At 35.4% G+C, this 23,300-nt stretch overlaps 1 protein-coding gene across 3 annotated transcripts in view; it reads right to left on the reverse strand.

Moving 5' to 3' along the window:
• The window catches only part of LOC106868006 (rho guanine nucleotide exchange factor 28), a 561,000-nt gene that overhangs the window by 531,224 nt on the left and 6,476 nt on the right, over positions 1–23,300 (reverse strand). For 2 of the 3 annotated variants that reach the window (XM_052976105.1, XM_052976107.1), the window contains exon 1: positions 11,572–11,927. The exons of the other annotated variant lie outside the window; for it this stretch is intronic. The gene's annotated coding sequence lies outside the window, so the exon portion shown is untranslated. Of the gene's footprint in view, positions 1–11,571; positions 11,928–23,300 lie in introns of those variants that run through there. 3 annotated transcript variants of the gene reach the window in all.

Here is a 23,300-nt window from a genome sequence, read left to right on the forward strand (position 1 = left end):
ATATATATATATATCTATATATATATATATATGTATATGTATATTGCTATCCAGTAGCCCCACCACTCTAGTTTTCACCACTCGCTTCCCCTCCCACTTTCTAATAACACCTCTTTGGCAATATCCTGCCACTTATATTATGACCTTCGAACCTCAAAGGTATGGCCTGGCATTTGCCACCAACTAAATCTCTCTCTGCTTTTACTCAACCATCCCATTTATATTCTGATCCCTTTTCCTTGTGAGTATGCCCAGCACTTTGCCACCATCTCTATCCTGTTGTCACCCACTCACTCACTCCTTTCTCCTGCACTTCTCTCAGGTTGGGTAATCATGTATCTCCTTTGCAGTAGCACACCTGTTTCTTCCTCATTCCTGATATCTCTCTCTCCAGCCAGGTAACCTTGTACCTCCTCTACAACAAGATACCTGTCTCTGTCTCTCTGTCTCACTATAACCTTTCATTATCTGACACAAGATCACCTCCTCCAATGCCTCCTCCCCCACTCAAAAGATTTTTGTCTTGCAAGTTACTCAGTAACCCATGCCAGCATGGAAGGCAGACATTAAACAATGATGATGATCATGATGATATAAATGTGCGTGTGTGTGAATTCTAACATATATACAAGGCCACAAATTTGGGACAATGACATAGTGGATATCAAGCTCAGTAAATGACAGATTTGTTTTATTAAACCAGATGGTGTAGCGATCTGGTTTCACCAGTCCTCAGTCAAATCGTCCAACCCATGCTAGCATGGAAAGCGGACGTTAAACGACAACGACGACAACGGAAGGTTGAACTGAGCTCAATGGAATTGAACTCAAGACATAAAGATATATAAGTAAATATGTTTTTTATTCTGAGTTCAAGCCCTCGTGAAGTCAACTTTGCCTACAATAAATAGATTAAAATTCAAACTGATTTACATTGCCATTTGTACAACTAGAGCACCATCCGTCAATATAAAACTTCAATAATTCTATGAAAATCAAAATTCCAGGTCTTGTGTTCACACAGTTATTTTTGTTGTCTTTTTATAGAGAAGCACTTGTTCACCTGTTGCTAAAAATGTAATTGTGAGCCAACAAAGGAAGCATTTACATGGTGTCTCAAGTTGCTAGAAATAACAACCAAATCTCCCCTATATTGCATCTTACTGTCTTAAAAAAGAGACACAATGCATAACATAATTTTAGAGACATTATGACTGAAACAAAACCAAGATATTTAGTCACAGCTTGAATATCTTTGATTATAGGTCAACCTACTTAGGTCTGGGGCCAAATAATTATTTTTAATACAAACACAAGGTCTGAAAAGTGAGGAAGGGGCAAATCAATTACACTAACCCCAGAACTTAGAAACCATTATTTTATTTTCCAATTTTTTATGTCCTGAGCTGAAATTGCACCAACGTTAACTTTGCCTTTAATCTTTACAGGGTTGATAAAATAAAGTACCAATCAAGTACTGGGGTCGATGTAATTGACTAACCTCCTTGGGCCAAAATTTGAAATAATCATTATTTTTATTACCATATTTTCTGGCATATAAGCTGACAGAGAATGTAATGTAAACATTCAAACATTGTCACTATCTTTCCAAATCCTGCTACTTTTCACATAGAATATTTGGTTCTCCAAAATCATTTTGGTGCATAAATCAATCTACCTTTTTTGGATTTAAATTTTAAAATTCAACTTGTATGCCAAAAAATATATCATTATTATAGGGAATAGTTTATCATTAAACAAAAGACAAATTAAATTTAGGTAAATATAATTTAGAGATGATGCTCATTTTGTACTTTATAAGAGAAGCAGAAGCATAAAAAAAAAAAAAAACATCAAGAAATCATAAGAAATATATACATTCAACAAATATTTATTTCTATTTCTTATATTTCTTCAAAATCTGTTCTTTGATAGCTAGCATTCACCAAAATAAGCTGTCTGTGGCTTTAAGAACAAACAAATGGTAAGCAACAGCCAGCCTACAATATGTGTTTTGTAACCTTGACTTAGTTCACTTCTCAAAATGTCATCAAAAATAGAAACCAGATTTAGACGTGTCATTATTTTATTGTACATCCAAGGCTACACAAGAAATCTTATTAAATATATAAGACTCTAGTGATCCCCCCAACAGTTTAGCAATTAACTTTGCTTTACTAAAAAAAAAAAAGAAAACAGAAAGAAAGTGAAATGATCAAATAACCTAACAGACATTTCTTGAAATATAAGAGGCAAAAAATATAAATATAATTTTTTTTCCTTTCTCACCCTTACTTAATCTCAAAGTTCATAGAACTACATATAAATGTCACAGTTTGAATCAAATGAAAGTTAAAGGACAGAGGAACAAATAAAGTCCAATAAAAAAGAAAAACCTACAGTTATTACATCCTAACAGTAGTGAATACATGCTTATAATGACATCGTTTATGGTTAATTTTAATTATGAACATTCATTAATGAACAATTAAGGACCTTGTCCAAATGACTTTAGTTTATGATATACTTCAGTGTCACTTAAGTCTATCATCAAACTAAATACCATTCTACTTCTTTAGAATTAACAATTGTTATTAAGCCCGTTTTGAATAGATTCAATTTCAGACAGAGACTAATTCTGTCAAGATAATATCAACACACAAAGCTAGTTAACAATGAAGGCACATAATATATATTTCACCTGTTATTTGTACACCTGGAATAGTTATTCACTCACTCCACACATTCTAGAAAGCATTAAAGAAAGCATTAAAGAAAAAGCTAACTGGCTGATAGGTAAGTTTTCTCTCATGGAAGCAGTTTACTCTATGCCCCTCCAGCCCCTATTTCCAACACTTTTGTTCCTCTGTACTTGGTATTTTTATAAGTGGAAAATTATCAGAATCATAGTATGACTGAAAAGTTCACTTCTCTACCACACAGTTCCACTGCATGGTACCTTGAACAAGTGTATTTTGCTATAACATCAGACTGACCAAAGCTTTGTGAGTAGATTTAATCAATCAAAACTAAAAGAAGCCCAACATATGTGCATATGTTTATGATGTACTTCTTTATGATATACATTCTTTGTATGTATGTATTTACGCATGTATATTTCTTTGAATAAGCTCATATTTCCCTCCTGTTCACTAGTTAGTAAACAATGGCTTCTTGATGGTATCATATACTCACAGTCTACCATGACACCAATTCCTGGTTTCTTGACATGTTGCCTAATCTTTCTAAACAATTATTGATAGCTCCAGTTTCCTGTAGCTACTGAAATTGTTGAGTATATAAACAGAATGGCAGCCTGTTTCTCTAGGATTGGTAAAACTGGTGTTGACTCATCTGATGAGAATCCAATAAGATTGAAAAGTCAATTAAGGTTGTTCATCATTTTCTCAGTCTATGGAGAATAGCTAAATTAGCCGTTCATAAATCTACTATATTGGTTTTATATATATAGGCGCAGGCATAGAAGCATGGATAGGTGCAGGCATGACTGTGTGGTAAGAAGCTTGCTTCCAAACCACATGGTTCTGGGTTCAGTTTCATTGATTGGCACCTTGGGCAAATGTCTTCTACTACAGCCTTGGGCCAGCCAAAGTCTTGTGAGTGAATTTGGTAGATGGAAACTGAAAGAAGTCTGTCGTGTATATATATATATATATATATTGGACTGGCCCCCATGTTGGTGGCACATAAAAAGCACTCATTAAACTCTCAGAGTGGTTGGCATTAGGAAGGGCAACCAGCTGTAGAAACCTTGCCAGATCAGATAGGGGCCTGGTGCAGCCTCTTGACTTGCTAGTCCTCAGTCAAATCATCCAACTTGTGCTAGCATGGAAAGTAGACGATGATGATAATATATGTGTATGTTTGTCCCCACTCCTCGACAATCAGTGTTGGTGTGTTTGAGTTCCCAGTAACCTAGTAGTGTGGCAAAAAGAAAGAAAAAAGTACTGGGATTGATTAATTCTACTAAAAGTTCTTTAAGGCAATACTCCAACATGGCTGTAGTCTAATGACTGAAACAAGCAAAAGATATACAATACATACATATATACATATATATATATATATATATATATATATATATATATAAAGCACAGGTCATATTGGCAGATGGAAATTTCATCAGCACCAGCAGATAGGACTGTTGTACATATGATTTCATTGTGAACTGTAAATCATTAGCAACAGATACCCAAGAACCAAATGCCAGATCAAAAATCTGAAAAGCACAAACTACATGCTAGTTTTATCTTTTAAGCCTCTCCCTCAGAGTGAAAGGCAGATTGTACGATGCCTGTGTACAAACAGCTATGCTGCATGGCAATGAGACATGGGCTGTGACTACTGAGGATATGTGAAGACTTGAAAGAAATGAAGCCAGTATGCTTCGCTGGATGGGTAAAGTCAGTTTGCATATTTGGCAGAGTGTAAGTGATTTGATAGAAAAACTGAGTATACGTAGCATCAGATGTAGTGTGCAAGAGAGAAGACTGCACTAGTATGGCCATGGAATGTGTATGAATAAAGACAGTTGCATCAAGAGGTAAAGGGAACACGTGGAAGGGGTAGACCCAGGAAGACATGGGACGAAGTGGTAAGAAAGGATCTACAGACATTGGGACTCACAGAAGAGATGACAGGGGAACAAGACTCCTGGCAGTTTGCTGTGCTTGGAATGACATGTCAAGCTAAATAAAAGCATGGTTAGGCTCGTTCCCTGCAACCCTCTCCAGCTGAGCATCCCTAATCTCGCAGGCTCATAGGTGCTGGTGCCACATAAAAGCATCCAATGCACTCAGTGGTTGGCATTAGGAAGGGCACCCAGCCATAGAATCCACGCCAAAACAGACAGGGAGCCTGAACAGCTCTTCAGCTAGTCAGCTCCTGCCAAACCAGCCAACACATGCCAGTATGGAAAACAACTGTTAAATGATGATGATGATGAATGCTTGGATCAGTGAAATTCATTGGTCCAGCAATGAATTTAGAGCTTCATGGTCTTCTCTTGACCCCTTTTGTTATCATATTTCTGCTGAAATACACTGCCCTTATTTAATAAAATAATTTTTTTCTTTTGGCATTATTAATCTGAGCAAGCTGGCAAAATCATCAGCACACTGAGCAAAATGTTTAGTGGTATTTCGCTCGTCATTACATTCTGAGTTCAAACGCCACTGGGATTGACTTTGCCTTTCATCTTTTTGGGGGTCAATAAAATAAGTACCAGTTGAACACTGGGATCGGATGAAATTGACTAAGCCCCCACCCCATTTCAGGCCTTGTGCCTATAGTAGAAAGGATTATTAATCTGATGTTTGAAATATAGATTAACATGAGATTCTGATGGGAAGTTTTCATTTAAATCATTTTAAAACAAGAAATATGTGTCGTAGAACTAGGATAGTTTCAGATGGGTTGGTGTCAAAAGGGTCAATGATGTGGCTGGTGCTGATGCAAGCTATTGACATTTTATAGAAAATAAAGGCAATGGGATTGGTACTTTAGTAGTGATGACATTATCACTTGGTTTAAATTTTTACTACTGGCTGGTTTATTTTTCATATATTTATCTAATTAATAAACATTTATGCACAACACATCTGGTAGAAAGCCTAAGATAAATTTTACCATTTAACATTTAAATCAGCTATATCAAGCCCAAAATTTTCTGTTTGTTTTATGTTGAAATTGGCCAGCTCCAGCCACTCAGCCCTACTTGACAATGTCATTCTACAAATAAACAATTACATCATCAAAGTCTCAAAGCTATGAGACAATCCATTATTAATTCAAATTTAAATATTATATTTGAGGAGTTAAAGTAATAGCTTTTAAGTCTGTTACTATATGACTTTATATAGGTGCAAATATATCCTGTTTATATGCAGGAAAATACAAAGAGTAATGAGAATCATTCATATTTATTTATTTAAAGTTTTACAGCAAAAGACTTAAAAACTGTAGTTTAACTCAATTAGATTTATATATTTTACAGTTCCGATGCATATTTAAGTAGTTTGCTTCCCAACCATATGGTTTTAGCTTCAATCCCACTGTGTGGTATATTGGATAAATATCTGTTATAGCTTCTCGTGAATGGATTTCGGAGACTGAAAGAAACCTATCGCGTGCACACGCATACATGCATGTCTGTGTATACATATGTTTATCATGACATCATACAACAGTTTTGAACAATCATCATTGTCATACATGTAGTCATTTGTTTCCAGTCTCCTATGAAAACCTGCCAAGTCACAGAGAAATATTACCTTGCTTGGAAACAAATGAGGATTAATGACAGGAACAACATCTAACCACAGAAAATCTGCCTCAACAAATTCTGGCATGTAAGCATGAAAGGTGGACATTAATAATGTTTTCTACTCAAGGCCTGAAATTTTGGAGGAGGGGACTAATCAATTAGATCGACCCCAGTACGCAACTGGCATTTAATTTATCAACCTTGAAAGGATGAAAGGCAAAGTCAACCTCAGCAGAAGGTGGACATTGATAATGCTGAGGATATTCTATTGCATGTTCTGCCATATAACGAATCATAATCACCATCATTTTAGCATCCACTTTTCCATGCTTGCATGGATCAAATGGAATTTGTTGAGGTAGTTTTTCTACAGCTAGAAGCCATTACTGTAGCCAACACTCGCTTGTTTCCAAGTGATATAAATGTTAAAACATTAACTCATAAAAAAAAATAGAACACATGCTAACTGACCACAGAAAGCAATGTATACAGATTATATGTAATGGAACATGTAGTATATACAGAGAGGTTGTATACTGAATGAAACTGGTGCATACTGATAGTGCAGTGTATAAGCACTTGAAGTAAACAGAAGAATAAGTTGTTAAAGATTAGACAAGATAAATATTGGACTTCACGATTGAGATAATACAAGATCAAGACACAGTGAGATACTGTGTAGCATTATTGTCCAGCCCATATTAGAATAGAAAAACTGATGAGATGACAACAAAGATGATTACAACTGTGCACTAAAACAAACTTTAATACATGTAGTAATAAAATTTATCATTCTATAAATGTATGTGCAGGAATAAACGTAAACACATCTTTCTTTTTATTCCACTACCTTTTAATAAAAAGGACTATTATTTCTTGTTTAATTGAACAAATCGATCCCAGTACTTATTTTTTAAAGCCTGGTACTTATTCCATCTGCCTCTTTTGCTGAACCACTAAATTATGGGGATGTAAACAAACCAACACCAGTTGCCAAGGACAAACACAGACGTAACTATATACATCATCGTTTAACGTCGGCCCTCCATGCTGGCATGGGTGGAACATAGAGAGAGAGAGAGAGAGAGAGAGAGAGGTACGTACGTGTGTGTGTGTATGAGACAGGCTTCTTTCATTCTCCATCTACCAAATCCTACTTACAAGGCTTTGGTGGGTCTGGGACTATAGTAGATGGTACCTGCCCAAGATCAAGACACTGTATGACATTCCTGTTTACACATATTAACACAGAAAAACTTATGCTCATCATAAAGTATTGAGTACATTATCTACAACATTCTCTGCGCCTATCAAAAAAAAAACATTCACACATAATGAGTATCACCATCATAATTTAATATTTATCTGCTATGTGTTAGACAAGCTGGCATGGACTAAACAACACACACACACACACACACGTATGTGTAATCTTTCTTACCTAATATATAAAAGTAGCAGCAATCTATCAGCAAACAGTTATAGGTTTTTTATATGGTGCTTGTATGGAATGCCCACACTACTACCCTACTCATTTGACAACGCTATACAGACAGTATATATTGGGAAAGTGAATACCATGGAAGATAGATCATAATTCATTCTTTGACTTTACGTAGTCATACGACCTACAAGAAATAGCAATCAAATCTTCTTCAACCCACCACACTACTATCTTTTAAAAAATGTAACTCCCTGCGTATTTTGACCTGTCTTTGTAATGTCCCTGTGACAAGTAGTAGTAGTAGTAGTAGTAGTAGTAGTAGAGGCCCCGAACTGGTAGAGCCGTTAAGTATGCCGGACAAAATGCTGAGCGGAATTTCTACTGGCACTTCACGTGCTAAAGCTCAAATTCCGCCGAGGTCTACTTTCATCTTTTCTAGGTTGATGAAATAAGTACCAGTTGAGCACAGGGGTCGATGTAATTCACTAACGCCTGCCTCAAAATTTCAATGTCCTATTCTTGCCGCCTGCTGATTTCTCTCGATTTCTCGTGAGGTACGAAAAATAATAAATAAGTTCTTTTGTATTTCGTTAGTCGTAACAGTCAACAACAATTGCCAACTAACAATCATAATTAGTACTATCAACAATAATTCCACAGGGTATTGTTGTTTAGCTCTAAGATCAGCCCTGATCGAGTAACCACCTATTATTAACAAAGAGCTCCAGCTGTCACTATCCAATTATTGGTAATTCTTCACTGGACTGCAGCCACGCTGGGCACCGCCTTGGAAGATTGTAATCGAAGTACTTGTTTTTTTTTAATGCCCGGTACTTATTCTATCGGTGTCTTTTTGCCGAAGTGCTAGAATACGGGGGACGTAACCAAACCAACACCAATTGTCAAGCGCGGTGGGGGGTAAACAAACATTATATATGGCGGGCTTCTTACAGTTTCCTTCAACCAAATCTACTTACGTCGGCCCGAGGCTATAATAGAAGCCACTTACTCAAGATGTAACGCACTGGGGACTGAACCCAGAACCATGTGGTTGGATGGCAAAGTACTTAGCACATAGACACATACATGAAAAATAATTGGAACTGCATTGTTTCGCGTATCCTTTCTTATATAAAGATAGTAGGTAGTGATCTGGAGAAGATTTGACTGTTGTTTTTAGCAGGGCAATTGGTCGCGTTGATGGTATTACAACATTAAGCAGACTTTGCATCTGTAATGCTTAAAAACTTGGACATTTTTGTTTACCCTCAAGTCAGCCCTTACCAAGGACACATACGATAAAAGGAGTTCCGGTTGTGATCATCCCAAATTTGAGACAGTAGTATCTCCAACTGATTGTGGGTCTTTATCTTTTCCGCTCCCCTTTTTAATGTTAATGATAGTGTATGATTTGAAGATTTAACTGCTATTTCTAATAGGTCGCGCGACAACGTACATGTTCTGTCGTGACTGTAGATATGAAATAATATTTCTTTTCAAAGCATAAGCCGTGTTTATTACTGGTACTAATATGTTACGACGATCCCGCCAAAGCCACTTTGACGATACACACAAAAATGTTAGAGAGAGAGAGAGAGAGAGAGAGAGAGAGAGAGAGAGAGAGAGAGAGAGAGAGAGAGAGAGAGAGAGAGAGAGAGAGAAAGAGAGAGAGGGAGGGAGGGAGGGACAGAGTCAGGGGTGGAGAACGAGATAATAAAGTACCAATCAAGCACCCTCCGACCCGAGGTCAATTATATCGATAAACACCCTCGCCTTAAAATTGCCTAAATCAGATACCATTAACGACGACAGATTAGCAGAATCGTTAGGCATCGAAGAAAATGCCTTTAAGTTCTGAGTTCAAATCCTACCGCGGTCACTCTGACTCTCATACCTCTGGGATCAATAAAATATAGGAACAATTAAAAAGTGGGTCGATATAATTGACTAACTTCACCCACTCCTCTGGTATTGTTGTTGATGATGATTAATCTCATAACATCAGATACCGATGTAAATATTGGATGGAATGTATTGAAATCCGGTTCGTTATAATTTATATCAAATCTAAGCGAACTGGCAATATAATAATTATAAATGGTCGGGGTGAAACAATGGAAAGTCTTTTTGTTTTCTTTTGTTTTGTGTTTAACAAGTTACAGTTGCACTTTAGCCCCACACCACCCTTGAACCAGTCTTATCATTAAAGGCAGTCCAGTCGAAACCAACGCTTTTTTTATCACTAATTTAGGACGTAATAAATATATATTGGTGATTTAGGACTACATAAGCCAATGTGCCCTTCCCTTTATCTTTTTTTTTTTTTTTTAGCTGTGTCACTTGAGATTTGGATGCTATTTATGTCCACATACAGGATTAAGGTTTAAACTTGGTTTCCTTACAAGTACATTACCCAAGAAAAGTAGTTTTAGCTGGAATTTGAAACAAGATCGAAGAGTAATTTATCTATTTTGACCTGCAAAAAAATACGCTTTATATATATATATATATATATATATATATAAGCAATGTATATTGTATATTTCGGAATGATGAAGGATATCAAGTCGGTCCTTCAAGGATTTCTATTTAAGAAGGAAACACTGAACTCGTACAACCGACTGCACTGTTTGCGCCAACTTCGCCGAGAAAGTATATATATGACTGTAACAGTAGCAGCATCATTCCATTCAATTATATCAGCCTGTTGATGTTGAATCACGTACCAATCTTTGGTATGCGTGTTTTTTAATTGTTATTTATATATTTAGGTTTCTGTTCAAAGTGAAGTTAATGGAAACAATGGTTATTTATTCTATACTGTTGCATAACAAATAAATATGTAGTTATCAGTTCATACTTGATAGTCAACAGAGCGAAAAATGTGCCGCCAGGTCGATAAAATACTAACCAATTTATATCTGACGATAAAAGGAAACACATGAATTGATAATTTGTCATCAAAGCAGTGACGGGTTCAATAAATTGCATCTATTTGTTTTTCTCTAATCACCACCACCACTACTTTTAACATTCATCTTTCTGAAGTAACTTTCAGATATATCAAAAAGATAATTATTTTATTTCCTTGCTTTTTTTTTTTACGCAAATCAAAATTGTCTAAACTGCACAGTTCAAAAGTTATGCAGAGAAACAAAATCTATAATTGGAGGCAAAGTACTCGTTAAAGCTACGAGTTTCTTTAGTGGAAGCGGAGATGTGGAATCATCTTCGATCAACTTGTTCCATTAACTCTGTTCCTGTCAATAACAACACGAACTAACAACCACTTGCTTAATCATACACGCATAGACATGCCAAAAACCCATACACAAAAGTGTGCATAAGACAGGAAAATATTCCGTGTGAAATTTTAGTAGTTTATAAATGATATCGAGTCAAGGACAAACTAACAAAGGAAAATAAATAAGTAGATGAAATTTTTACGATTATCTTTAAAATAGCGAGTGTGCTAGTTTTTGGAAAGAGATCGCATACATATACAAACAGCACACGTAAAACAAAGTTTTGTCTATTATATATAATTAATTACTGTTCATAATTAAGCAAGTTTTGAATAAGCCACACATACACACAAAAATATTAGATAGATGGTTAGGTTGTTATTTAAGAAGTTGACACATGTGATTCTACATGCAACTGTTTATCATGTTTACATCTAACAATGGAATATATTTTTAATCAACACAAATTTCAAAATTTATAAAATCAAAACTTGTAACCAATTACCCGCAAAGACTTGATTTAACATGAAAAAAAAAAAAAAGAGGTAAAAAAAAAATAGTTAAGCGTGGTAAAAAGTATCTTGTAGACAACTCACGTTTTTAGAAAGAATATTGTAGATCCCTTTAAAGTAATCACATATCCGTTGATTTGTTGTTTGTTTACTTCCGACCGTCTATAATTTCAAATCATTTGATATGTATAGTGCATTAAGGCTGAGCGAATTTACTCCTAGACTGAAAACAACAGATTCTACAATAGTAGTAGCGGTCGTCGAAATGTTTAAAGGAAAAAGAAGGCCGAACGAAGTTAAGTCTAAAGTGTCTGTCGTTGGTGCCGGCGCGCTTAGCGTTTGTTATTGGTTGGTTGCTTTCTTTTAAATGGGAGTGTTATTAGTTAAGTGTGTTTGACAGTCCGATCTATTGAGCTTTTTGTTTTTTCCCCCTCTACTTTCTCCAACGGCTAATTCCCCTTCCACTTTCTCCAACGGCTAACACATGGATTGAAGACACTGTTTAGATTCCGATATGGCTTTTGTTTTGCTCTCTCCCTCCCACTCTCTCTCCTTTTTATTTTTACGTGACTGCTCTCTTAAGTAGGGAGCTTTTTCTAAGCCTCTGTTGAATATATTTGCAGAGCGAGAAGGGTCACTGCATAGGGAGAATGAAAGAAAAAAAGAACAAATTATTTTTGAACTGTCCCATACCAGCAACACTTGGTCGTAACTGTTTGCTACTATAGATAATAATTCTTTCTAATTTTGGCTCAAGGCCAGTATTTTGAGGGGAGGGGAGTCGATTACATCGACGCCAGTGCTTGACTGGTGTTTTGTTATATCGATCCCGAAAAGATTAAAAGAAAAAGGTGACCTAATAATACGGGGGGGGGGTGCTTCTTAGATACTAAATGATAAAAATGATTCTACAAGATATATCTTAAAATATTCTACCTATAACAATAAAAACTAAAATGTAACAAGCAAGCAAGTGGAGAAGTTTAAAAATATATGTAGTATATTAAAATACCCACAAAGATATTTTAAAATATATATAAAGTAATTTAAGTAAATGTATCGATGAGAAATGTTTTAAGACCGCAGTCATTTTGGCGGGGTACAGAAGGAAGTCTTGCCTTTTTCTTTTCTATCGTCTACACGCACACACACACATACACCTTACTGGACAGGAAGAGTCAACTTCAAGAAGTTATTGTTTAACCCCATATCATCATTGATCCAGAAGATCTATGATCAAAGGCGTTTAAGCCGTGACCGTCCCATATTTTTGTATATCAATGAACTGGACTTAAAATAAGAACAGTAATAAACGAGTGAAAAACGAATATATAGTGCGTGTGTTTATTTGGCAAAAAAAAAAACAATGACCATCCTGAAATATAACAATATCTATTTCAACACGGTTTCACATCAGAGATCTTGCAACACAAATTCATAAACCTATTTTATTGTGCCCTTTATTTGGGGCTGTACGATATGATTTGGTGATCTCTCACAGGTTGATGCAACAACGTAGTGACTCCCTCGTTAAGTTTAATACTTTTCTGTTTTCGTATCGTTTTGGGAATTAAAACCCAGGTAATAATCAATTATTAAGAATGGATGAAACGTTTATATATATAGAGAGAGGGAGAGAGAGAGAGAAATAGGATATATCTTATTTCTCTGTCAAGACAAAGAGATTACAAATAGCATGTTTGGGGAGTCTGAGATTGTTGGTTAGAGAAAGTTCACTTTTGGACGTAATCTGAAACACCAACTCTTGATTGATAGCCTATTTCCAATAATAGAGTAGATCTGGATGTGGAGAAGACCAATGTATATCTTAGCCTTGGTTAAAAAGAAAAAAGAAAAATCCTAGTAGAATGGACAAAATATCAGCTGTTCAATTATTATTGGCACAGTGATAAATGTTTCTACCTCATTATTTAGCAACGAAACAGGTAAGGAAAACAGCAGGACAGAGTGAACAGCAAACAGATGTCTTTTTTTTTTTTGTATTTTTAGAAGCTGCTACCAACGGTACCAATCTTCTCGTGTTTTAACATTAAATTAGACACATAAATGCATTTACCTCATAAAAGCAACAAGTCCAATTCTAAAACTGTTTAAATAAGTTCGTATGCTGTAAGAAAATACGTTTCGGGGAGTGGCTCTTTCTACACTATACGAACTTATCAAAACCTGCGAACTTCCTAAAATAATTGTTGCTAACAGACCCCCACCAGCAGTTTATTATTATTATTTTATTTACCTAAAACTATGGACTACTGTAACCACCAGGTTAACCAAAAAAATACGTTTTATTGAGGTTGACAGTCGAAATTCAAAAAGAATCAGTTGTTACCTCCTGAGGAAGGAAGGGTTTCAACATAGTAAAAAAAAAGAATGTAGAAATTTTGAATGGTGCAAATGAGAGATGACACAAAACTGCCTTAATTCCATTTCAGTGTGCCTCTGTATGTGAATTTACACACACACAATCAATGCATTGGAGCATATGACCTTATGGCTTTACACATACATTTCACAAATTACCTAACCTAACCTTATAAGCATATGCCAGTATAATCAGAAAATTCCATTTCTTTAAAACACGATTGGCTTATCTGATCTTCAGTTTCCTTCATATACTATCAAAATGAAGATCTTTGTCAAATATTTGCTTCCAGCTATTCTTGCAAACTGACAAGCAAACTCATTGTTCATAAGCTTAAGACAGACATTTAATTGTGTCTCATTATGCCCAACACAAACTAACTGTTTTTTTTTAAGATATAGCAACCATTCACATTTGAAAATTGAGTGGTTGGTGTAAAAATAGATAAGTTAATTGCTACAAGAAACTGAATGAGAAACTAAATTTGAAAATACTACAGATAGCATGGCTGTGTGGCAAGAAGGTTGCTTCCAAACCACATGGTTCTGAGTTCAGCCCCACTGCATGGAACCTTGGGCTATAGTCTTCTACTATAGCCTCAGGCCAACCGAAGCCTTGTGAGTGGATTTAGTAGACAGAAACTGAAAGAAACATATTGTGTGTGTGTGTTTTTGTGTCTGTGTTTGTCCCCTACCACTGCTTGACAACCAGTGTTGGTGTATTTATGTCCCCATATCTTAGTGGATCAGCAAAAGAGACCAATAGAATAAGTATCAGGTTTATAAAAATAAATCCTGGGGTCGATTTGTTCAACTAAAACTCTTCAGTCAAATGACTGAATCAAGTAAAAGAAAATAGATAAACACATAATGGGTTCAAGTCCCACTGCACAACCCCTTGAGCAAGTGTCTTCTATTTACAGCCCACAGAGCTGACCAAAGCCTTATGGAAACTAGATGAAGCCTGTTGCACATTATACAAGGGGGTGCTGAAAAGTTCTTGGCTTTAGGTAAAAGAAAATACAGGAGGATCAGTTAATTATGATTTTATTGAACATATTCCCCTCTCAGATTTATGCACCTTATTGCAGCAGGTTCAAAAACTAAGTACTGGGGTCAATTTGTTCAACTAGAGTCTTCAAGGTGTTGCCCCAAAACAAGTTAAAGATAGAATATCTAAAACCCATTTAAAATAGTCTTCACAGTTTGAACTTGTCATTTGTCTACCATCCCCTTTACATGACATACTCAGTAAATTAATTGGCAGGGTTGTTGAAATATCAGATATGTGGTATTCATTCTAACTCTCAGTACACTAAGAATTGTAACTCTATGCTAAGGTCAATTTTACTTTAGTTCCATCTCTTCTGAGTTGAAAATAAGGTACCAGTTATTTACTGATATTAATTCCTGCCTCTCTCTCTCTCTCTCTCTCTCAGAGAAATCAACTGTAGTCAGATCTGAAAATGGATGAGGTCTGCCACATTTAGAATGCACAAAAACCCACTGTATGTCACAACAGCACTTCTATGGCGCCTATAAGGAGCCGACAGCCTACTGAAAGGCAAGGACTTACAAAAGAAAGGACTGTATCTATGACCTACCTCAAGACCTCCAAAAACTTGTGGAAAGAAAGGCAGATGTAATCTTCAAACTAGAGACATGACACAAATGCTTGTAATAGAGTGGAGTCTGCCTGCCAATAACTCCCAAGAGGTTAGGTAGTCACATTACACTAATTGTAGGATTAAGTTAACCACGAGAGACTGATATTGACATTAAATTATTGTCACTATATATCTACAGGAATTTTCAGATTTATAAAATATGGTATAATAATAAAGTTAATTACAAAAATCAGAAAGTTAAAACTTGTATAATTATAAAAGTGAAAGCAAGCATTTTTAAGATAATAAGCCTGTGTTTATATATCTTAAGGTTTGACATAATCACTAGAGCATCAGACAAATTATTGTGGCTCTGGTACCATAGATTTGGACAGAAGGTGGAAACTCCACCAGTCAGGTATGATGCCAACTGTGTCTGCACAAGCAGAAGTAAGGGGACACACTAACCCCTAGCTATCAGATTTAATAGATTGAAAATCTATTCAAATTATTCTTTTGTGCACCTTTAAAATCCAAATCATTTACATACAAAAGTTTGCATGATATACAGGTCTAAATTCTCAATTTTCAATAGTGATTTTGGAATTAAGACTAAAAACAGCATTTAATATCATTACATTTTTTACCTGGATATCCATAAGCTAGTATAGGTGGATTCATGTACTCTTTGACAGAATGTATAAACAGATAAATTAAGTTAATACTGTTCAAACAGCACTTATCCAATCCAACATCTCTGCCACTCATTTCCTACTCCTGTCTTTCAAATTTCATCAACAATTCAGAAGAAGTACAAACTGCATTCATTTCTGTTATCTACAACATGACCTATTCTGATAGAGACAGCTAAATCTCCCTCAAGTTACACCCTACCATCTTAAAATAGAAAAAGAACACATTGAATTATGTAAACATGTAAATATGTGTGGTTTTGTATCTACTTTCCATTCAAACAAGATTGGATTGTCGTTGTTAGACAACCTTTTGACATAGGTTTGCTCAATCAGGGTTGACCTGGAGCTAAAGAGCATATACTGATGATGAAATAAACCTGGAAACAAAAACACAAGAAACGGGGACCTCCTGGTCTTTCCAGAATCAATAAAACAAACTCAAATAATGGGTTGATTGAAATCAATTACACACCTCTTCCTGAAGAAATTCAAGGCCCTGTTTAAGTTAGAAATCAATGTTGTAAAAGGTTCAGTAGAAGACAAAATCAGACAAGCACCAAGAAAAAGAAGCCTAGTGATATAAAGTAACATTCTTTTAAATTCTGAGGTAAGAAAGACTTATCCCACCCCCTTTACAACCGATTTTATTTTTTGTCCTTCAAATTATGATAAAATAGGCAGTGCTCAGGTACAGGGTCAATTCAACTGATCAAACACCTTTCCTACAAATGAGTTGAATTTGAAAATCAATACCAAATAAATAAAGCATTTAAACCCATCATATCTGGTTCAAATATTCTACCTGTTTTATGCTAAAACTAGCTAGATCTGGCCTCTCACACCTACCTTACAGTGTTGTTCTAAAAATAAGCAGTGACATCACTGAAATTTTGAAGCTACGAGATAATGTTTGATGAATTCAAAACAATGTGAATAAATAAGAATTACATTTATCAGAGTAATCTAAATGCTAAAGAGTTTATTTCAGGTTTTCAAGTAGAACATGTATTTTAAACAATGATATATAAAAGAAAATAATGAAAACAGTAGTTTCATATATCAGTTAAGTCTGTATCTAAATGCAATCTAAAATACATAAATAGATCAATTTTCTCAAGAATAGTATCATGTAAAAAGAAATTAGGATAAATTCTTCGTAAGAAGCATGAAAATTAACAATCACCATAATTAACAGACTACACAACTAAATTTGACTACCAACAGACTTCACAGAAATTAAGTTATTACCACAACTCCTAGTTGGATTATATTTATACTGAATTAAGAAACTCTGAAAATATATAGCTTATATACAGTAACAAATAATTTTGGTCAAATAAAACTATTTCAGTGTACATAAAATGTATATTATGGAAAGCAACAAAACACAAACACACTAAGATTCTACACCTTTTAAGAAGAAACCAAATGGAGTAACAAGATATACACCCATCAATAGAAAAAAAAGGTTGTTTAATGAATAGTAGTTTTGGTTGCATCACTCAGTCTAATAACAGAAATGGAGTGTGATGTGTCATAAATCAATGAACCAGTTTTACCTGGTTTTAACAGTACATCATGTTGATAAATATTGTGTAGTGCTGTTTTTATTGGCAGGGTTCCCCACCATCCCTAATGAATGGATATCTTGAATAACTTGACAACATTTAAGTAAAATTTCATTGATAATAGCAGAACAAGTGTTGACCAAATATACCCAGCATTCTCCACCTACACATAAACACTATACTGCATCGTTGCAGATAGATTTCTAAGGTTTCCTGGGTTAGCCAGCACATTAACTTTAAATCAACTCAATAGAACATCATCAGAATGAGATGGAACAAGTTGTTAATACTGCAAATATATAATTCATTTGGTAATAGGAGAGGGATTGTGTCATAGCTTTATGGTACAATAAACCCATGTTTCCAGGAATTAAAGTCATTTTTTGATGAAAAGAATCCAATACTGAGTTAATTTATTTTTCATGAATTGTCTAAAGAAGCAGTACAGATGACATCTGTATGTCAGTATAGACTGTTGAGGTTGGTGTTTAATATAAACGTCTGTAAGAAAATGAGGGTATGAAGAATGACTCTGAGGAAGGCCATCTTAGAGAAAAAGTGTTTAGTGCAGAGTCTGGTGGTTAAGACACAGAAGTGTCCACAAAGGAAGAAGAGACAGGTGCATCAGGTGTGCCTACATGGAAGTGGTGTGCAGCTTGTTACTTCAGGAGGGAAGAAGTTATTTTAGTAGTAGGAGAAGAAACAGTATTTGTGGTTGTAGTCTTTCTGAAGGTTGATAGTTATAAGAAAAATGTGAGCAGAGAAAGAATTACAGAGACATGATTAGGAAATGTGTTTTATGTGGGGATTAACATGGATACCGGTTGAGACACATTAGGGTTAAGTGAAAAGGAGAGATGTGTCCATGAGGTAGTCTAAAACAGAAGTGAAACAAGAGTATATTTGCTTGTTTGTTTGTGAAAGAAAAAGAAAAACAAGACAGGGGGTAATACAGCAATTGGTACATATAGAAGCTAAAGATGCACCAAGGCTTATTGGCACTGGTATGGAGAATGAACATTTCTGAACCTCCATTTTAGCACAATTCAAAGATCTTGGCATTCTTCCTGCTTTGGCCAAAGCAGTCAGGACAATATGTTAGCTCCTAAGTTATGAGGAAAGCTATGGGTTTTTTATTTGCTTCATATAATCCTGATGGCTATGTTTCAGCCTACTGGCAATATTCTAAAATGTTGTTTGGCAGCAATGCAAAACTATTGAGAGTAGGTAGAGCAAATGATTTACTTAAGTGGGATTTATTTATTATTTTAGTAGAGAACAGGGGGAGGGTTTAAGGTCGTGAAACAAAGCGAACATATGCTGACTCATTCCAAACAAAAAACTTTTCCCACTATCCTGATGATGATAGCAAACAAAACACAATTACCTGCAAACTAAAGAGAACAGATAGAAGTGATTTTAAATGTTTATATATTTGAAATTTGAAAGAAAAATATCAGTCATCTCTTCATATTTGCTCTGGATACTGAAAATATTTAAAATGTGCATGAACATATATTCATATACTAATACCTATTTCATGTTACACTAAGAAAAGGTGCATGGTACTAGAATTTTCGACTCAAGTCCAATATAACAAACTCTTCCAAATCATTGTTAGAGTATCTGCATAAGCAGAGTCAAGACCATCAAGGAAGTATTGACACTGTTGTATTTTGAAATCATTTGAAATCATTAGATACATATTAAATCACTTCAAGATATCACTATTTGGTTTCACTTCATTATCACAACTATATATAAATACCTATACATACATGTATGCACATACATACAGGTATATGACATAAATGAAGAGCGGAGTTTATGATATAACTTTCATTCCATGATTTTCATATTAAGGTGACTAATTACAATGACAATTTAGTAATGCATATTATGTAATGTATATAACTTAATAGCACCAGTAGTTGTTTCATTGAACCAATTGAATAGAGTAATACACATACATGTGTGTGTGTTATGAATCACATCATCAGATTGTAGACAGTTATGCATCATCAACCACATTGGATTCACCATTCGCAGCTCTATCAGAACAATATTTTTGATAAATAAGGACAGTAAAAGAGTAAATTTGCTGGCATGCACAAAACTTGCCTAAGCTAGAATTTATTAGAGTCGCACAAAGCACAGTTGAATAAAATATATGCCTGCACAATGATATTTAACACCATTGTGAACACTTGAACATGGGGAGACCTTTCACTGCAAGAATAGTCTTGGGTAAATGTTTTCCTCTTAACACTGAGAACAATGAATTTCATATTCACAGCTGATAAGGTGTAACGATGCAGAAATGCATGCATCATACAATCCATATCCCAATGTGTTTTCATATATGTTGTCTCAGAAGAGAAATTTCTCCCAATATTTCCACAGCATAAGATCTTCTTGCATTCAAGTCTACATGGACATGTTAAATATCATTGTACTTTCATATATTCATTTAACCCATAAGCATTTAAACCAGCTATATCCAGCCCAAATATGTTGACTGTTTTATGTTCTAACCAACCAGATCCAGTCTATCATGCATACCCTTCAATGTCACTCAAAAAGTATATAATCATATCATCAAAATTTCAAATCTACGAAATAAAGCATGATTAATTAGAAACAATGTGAATGAAAAAGCTTTACATTTGACAGAATAATCTGAATGCTAAGGGGTTAATATCCACAGTTGCTTTCTACAACTCTAATGAATACAGGCCTTTACCACAGAAAACACCCAACAATTCACAACTATCCAAAGTATGAGATATATATGTATATATATATCATCATCATCATCGTTTAACATCCGCTTTCCATGCTAGCATGGGTTGGACGATTTGACTGAGGACTGGTGCAACCGGATGGCTACACCAGGCTCCAATCTAATTTGGCAGAGTTTCTACAGCTGGATGCCCTTCCTAACGCCAACCACTCAGAGAGTGTAGTGGGTGCTTTTACGTGTCACCCGCACGAAAACAGCCACGCTCGAAATGGTGTCTTTTATGTGCCACCCGCACAAGAGCCAGTCCAGGGGCACTGGCAACGATCTCGCTCGAAAACCCTACAAGGCCAGTCAGGCGGTACTGGCAACGGTCACGCTCAGGATGGTACATCTTATGTGCCACCCGCACAAGAGCCAGTCCAGGGGCCCTGGCAACGATCTCACTTGGCTTGCCGGGTCTTCTCACGCACAGCACATTTCCAAAGGTCTCGGTCAGTAGTCATCGCCTCGGTGAGGCCCATATATATATATACATACACACACACACACACTTATGCATACATAAGTATCAGGTTGGAAAGAAAGTTTGTCGCATTTCACATGATTACCTTAAGGGGACATTTTCAATACTAGATTAAACATTAATTTTTTACATTTTTTTTCTCTTTTTTTTTTTTGCAGATTATTTTATACCATAGAGGTTAAATTCATATCAATTTTAACCTTTTAAAATGAGATCAGATCCATATCAGACACTGCATGTTGTATGAATCCAAAAGGGACTCTTTATCAATGGAAGCAGCAAGAAATATTCACTTTGTCTATGGAACCTTTGGATATACGAACAATGTTTTGGATAAAACCAATGGTAGTTTGGCCAGGTTTGTACAGGAAAATTTTCTTTTGCAGATCCCCCTTGATCTGGATGACCAAAGCAAACTACACAAGAATTACAAAATCAGTTCAATTTAAGCCACACTTCAATTACAAAATACCTAGGAAAAGTGTCTAAACTTGGTCAGTGCACCCTTCATCATTTGATTGCTTCTCAAAGAGTCACCTGCTATTTGTCACTAAAGCATGACTTACTACCAAACCTCTCCTGGATTGAATCATCGCGACTGATGAAAACTGAGTTCTCTATAATCATATCCAATGAAAACAATGGCTAGCATCCAATGAAAAAGGAGTATTCATCCCCAAACCAGGGGCTAAGCCCAAAATTGTTATACTCTGTGTTTGGTGGGAGGTGAAGGGTGTCATCTATCATGAAGTGTTGAACCAAAGCAAAACAGTTAATGCAGAGAAGTATTGCCATCAAATGGAAGTATTACAAAAACAAAGTGCCCATCATTGGTCAATAATATAGGGGTGTTAAAATAAAGCAAGATCACATATGGCCCAAGTCACTCAGGAAAAGATTATGGCACTGTTGACCTTGCTCTCTCTGGGTATCATTTTTCCAAATTTCTTCAACATTATTTAGAGGGAAAATAATTTATTAATTGTCAAGTGATTAACAGTCACAGTCATATTGAGTGTTTCATTGCTTCAAAAGCCGAGGCATTTAATGTCCAAGAGATCAACAATTTGTTGAATCGATGGGATTATCTTATCAATATTATCTTGATTAAATATATCAATTAACACCAAAGAAGCATTTGTTTCTTTCCCATCTTAAAATGCAACAGGACTTTTCCAAACTATACATTTATAAACATGCATACATATATATATGCACAAGCATACATATACACACACATACAAATATACATACATACATACATATACACACATACTCATATACATACATATATATATACACACATACTCATATACATACATACATGGATATATACATATATATATATACACACACATATATACATACATACATATATATATATATATACACACACATATATACATACATATATATATATACACACACATACACATATGTATATACATATGCACACACATATATATACATATACACACATAAGTGTATATGCATACATATACACACACACACATACGTATAACATACATACACACATATATACATGAGCTTGTCTTCCCCTCGCAAACTTAAGGACACAGTAAATGTGTCAAGGCCGACAGGAAGCGGTCCAGCTTCCTAGGGCTAAACGGCAGTAGTGTGTTCCCTTCTTGGGATTGTCACATTAAGTTGACAATACACTACAACTTTATCGCTCCACTACTGCTTAAATCTCTCTGAGAGATTTAGAAATATTATATTTCTAATATATATATATATATATATATATATTCATCATCATCGTTTAACGTCCGATTTCCATGCTAGCATGGGCTAGACGATTTGACTAAGGTCTGGCAAGCCAGTGGGCTGCACCAGGCTGCAATCTAATCTGGAAATGTTTCTACAGCTGGATGCCCTTCATAACGCCAACCACTCCAAGGGTGTAGTGGGTGCTTTTTATGTGTCACTGGCACGGGAGCCAGTCAGGCGACCCTGGCATAGACCACATTCGGATGGAGCATTTTACATGCCACCAGCATAGGAGCCAGTCAAGGGGCACTGGCCACGCCTACGATTTCGCTTGTCTCAACAGGTCTTCTGAAGCATATCATATCGCCCAACGTTTCATGTTGCACATTTCATGTGCTTACTCCGGTGTATATATATATATATATATATATATATATATTTATATTCTGGCCCCCATCTGTCATTAATGACCAAGAATCAAGGTTCAAGTTTTCCACGCTACTGAAATAGTATTGTCTGTAACTGAAGTGACTAAAATGTCTGATGTAAAAAAAAAAAAAAAAA

Source organism: Octopus bimaculoides, chromosome 2, assembly GCF_001194135.2.
Source record: "Octopus bimaculoides isolate UCB-OBI-ISO-001 chromosome 2, ASM119413v2, whole genome shotgun sequence".
In the NCBI taxonomy this organism is placed as follows: domain Eukaryota; kingdom Metazoa; phylum Mollusca; class Cephalopoda; order Octopoda; family Octopodidae; genus Octopus; species Octopus bimaculoides.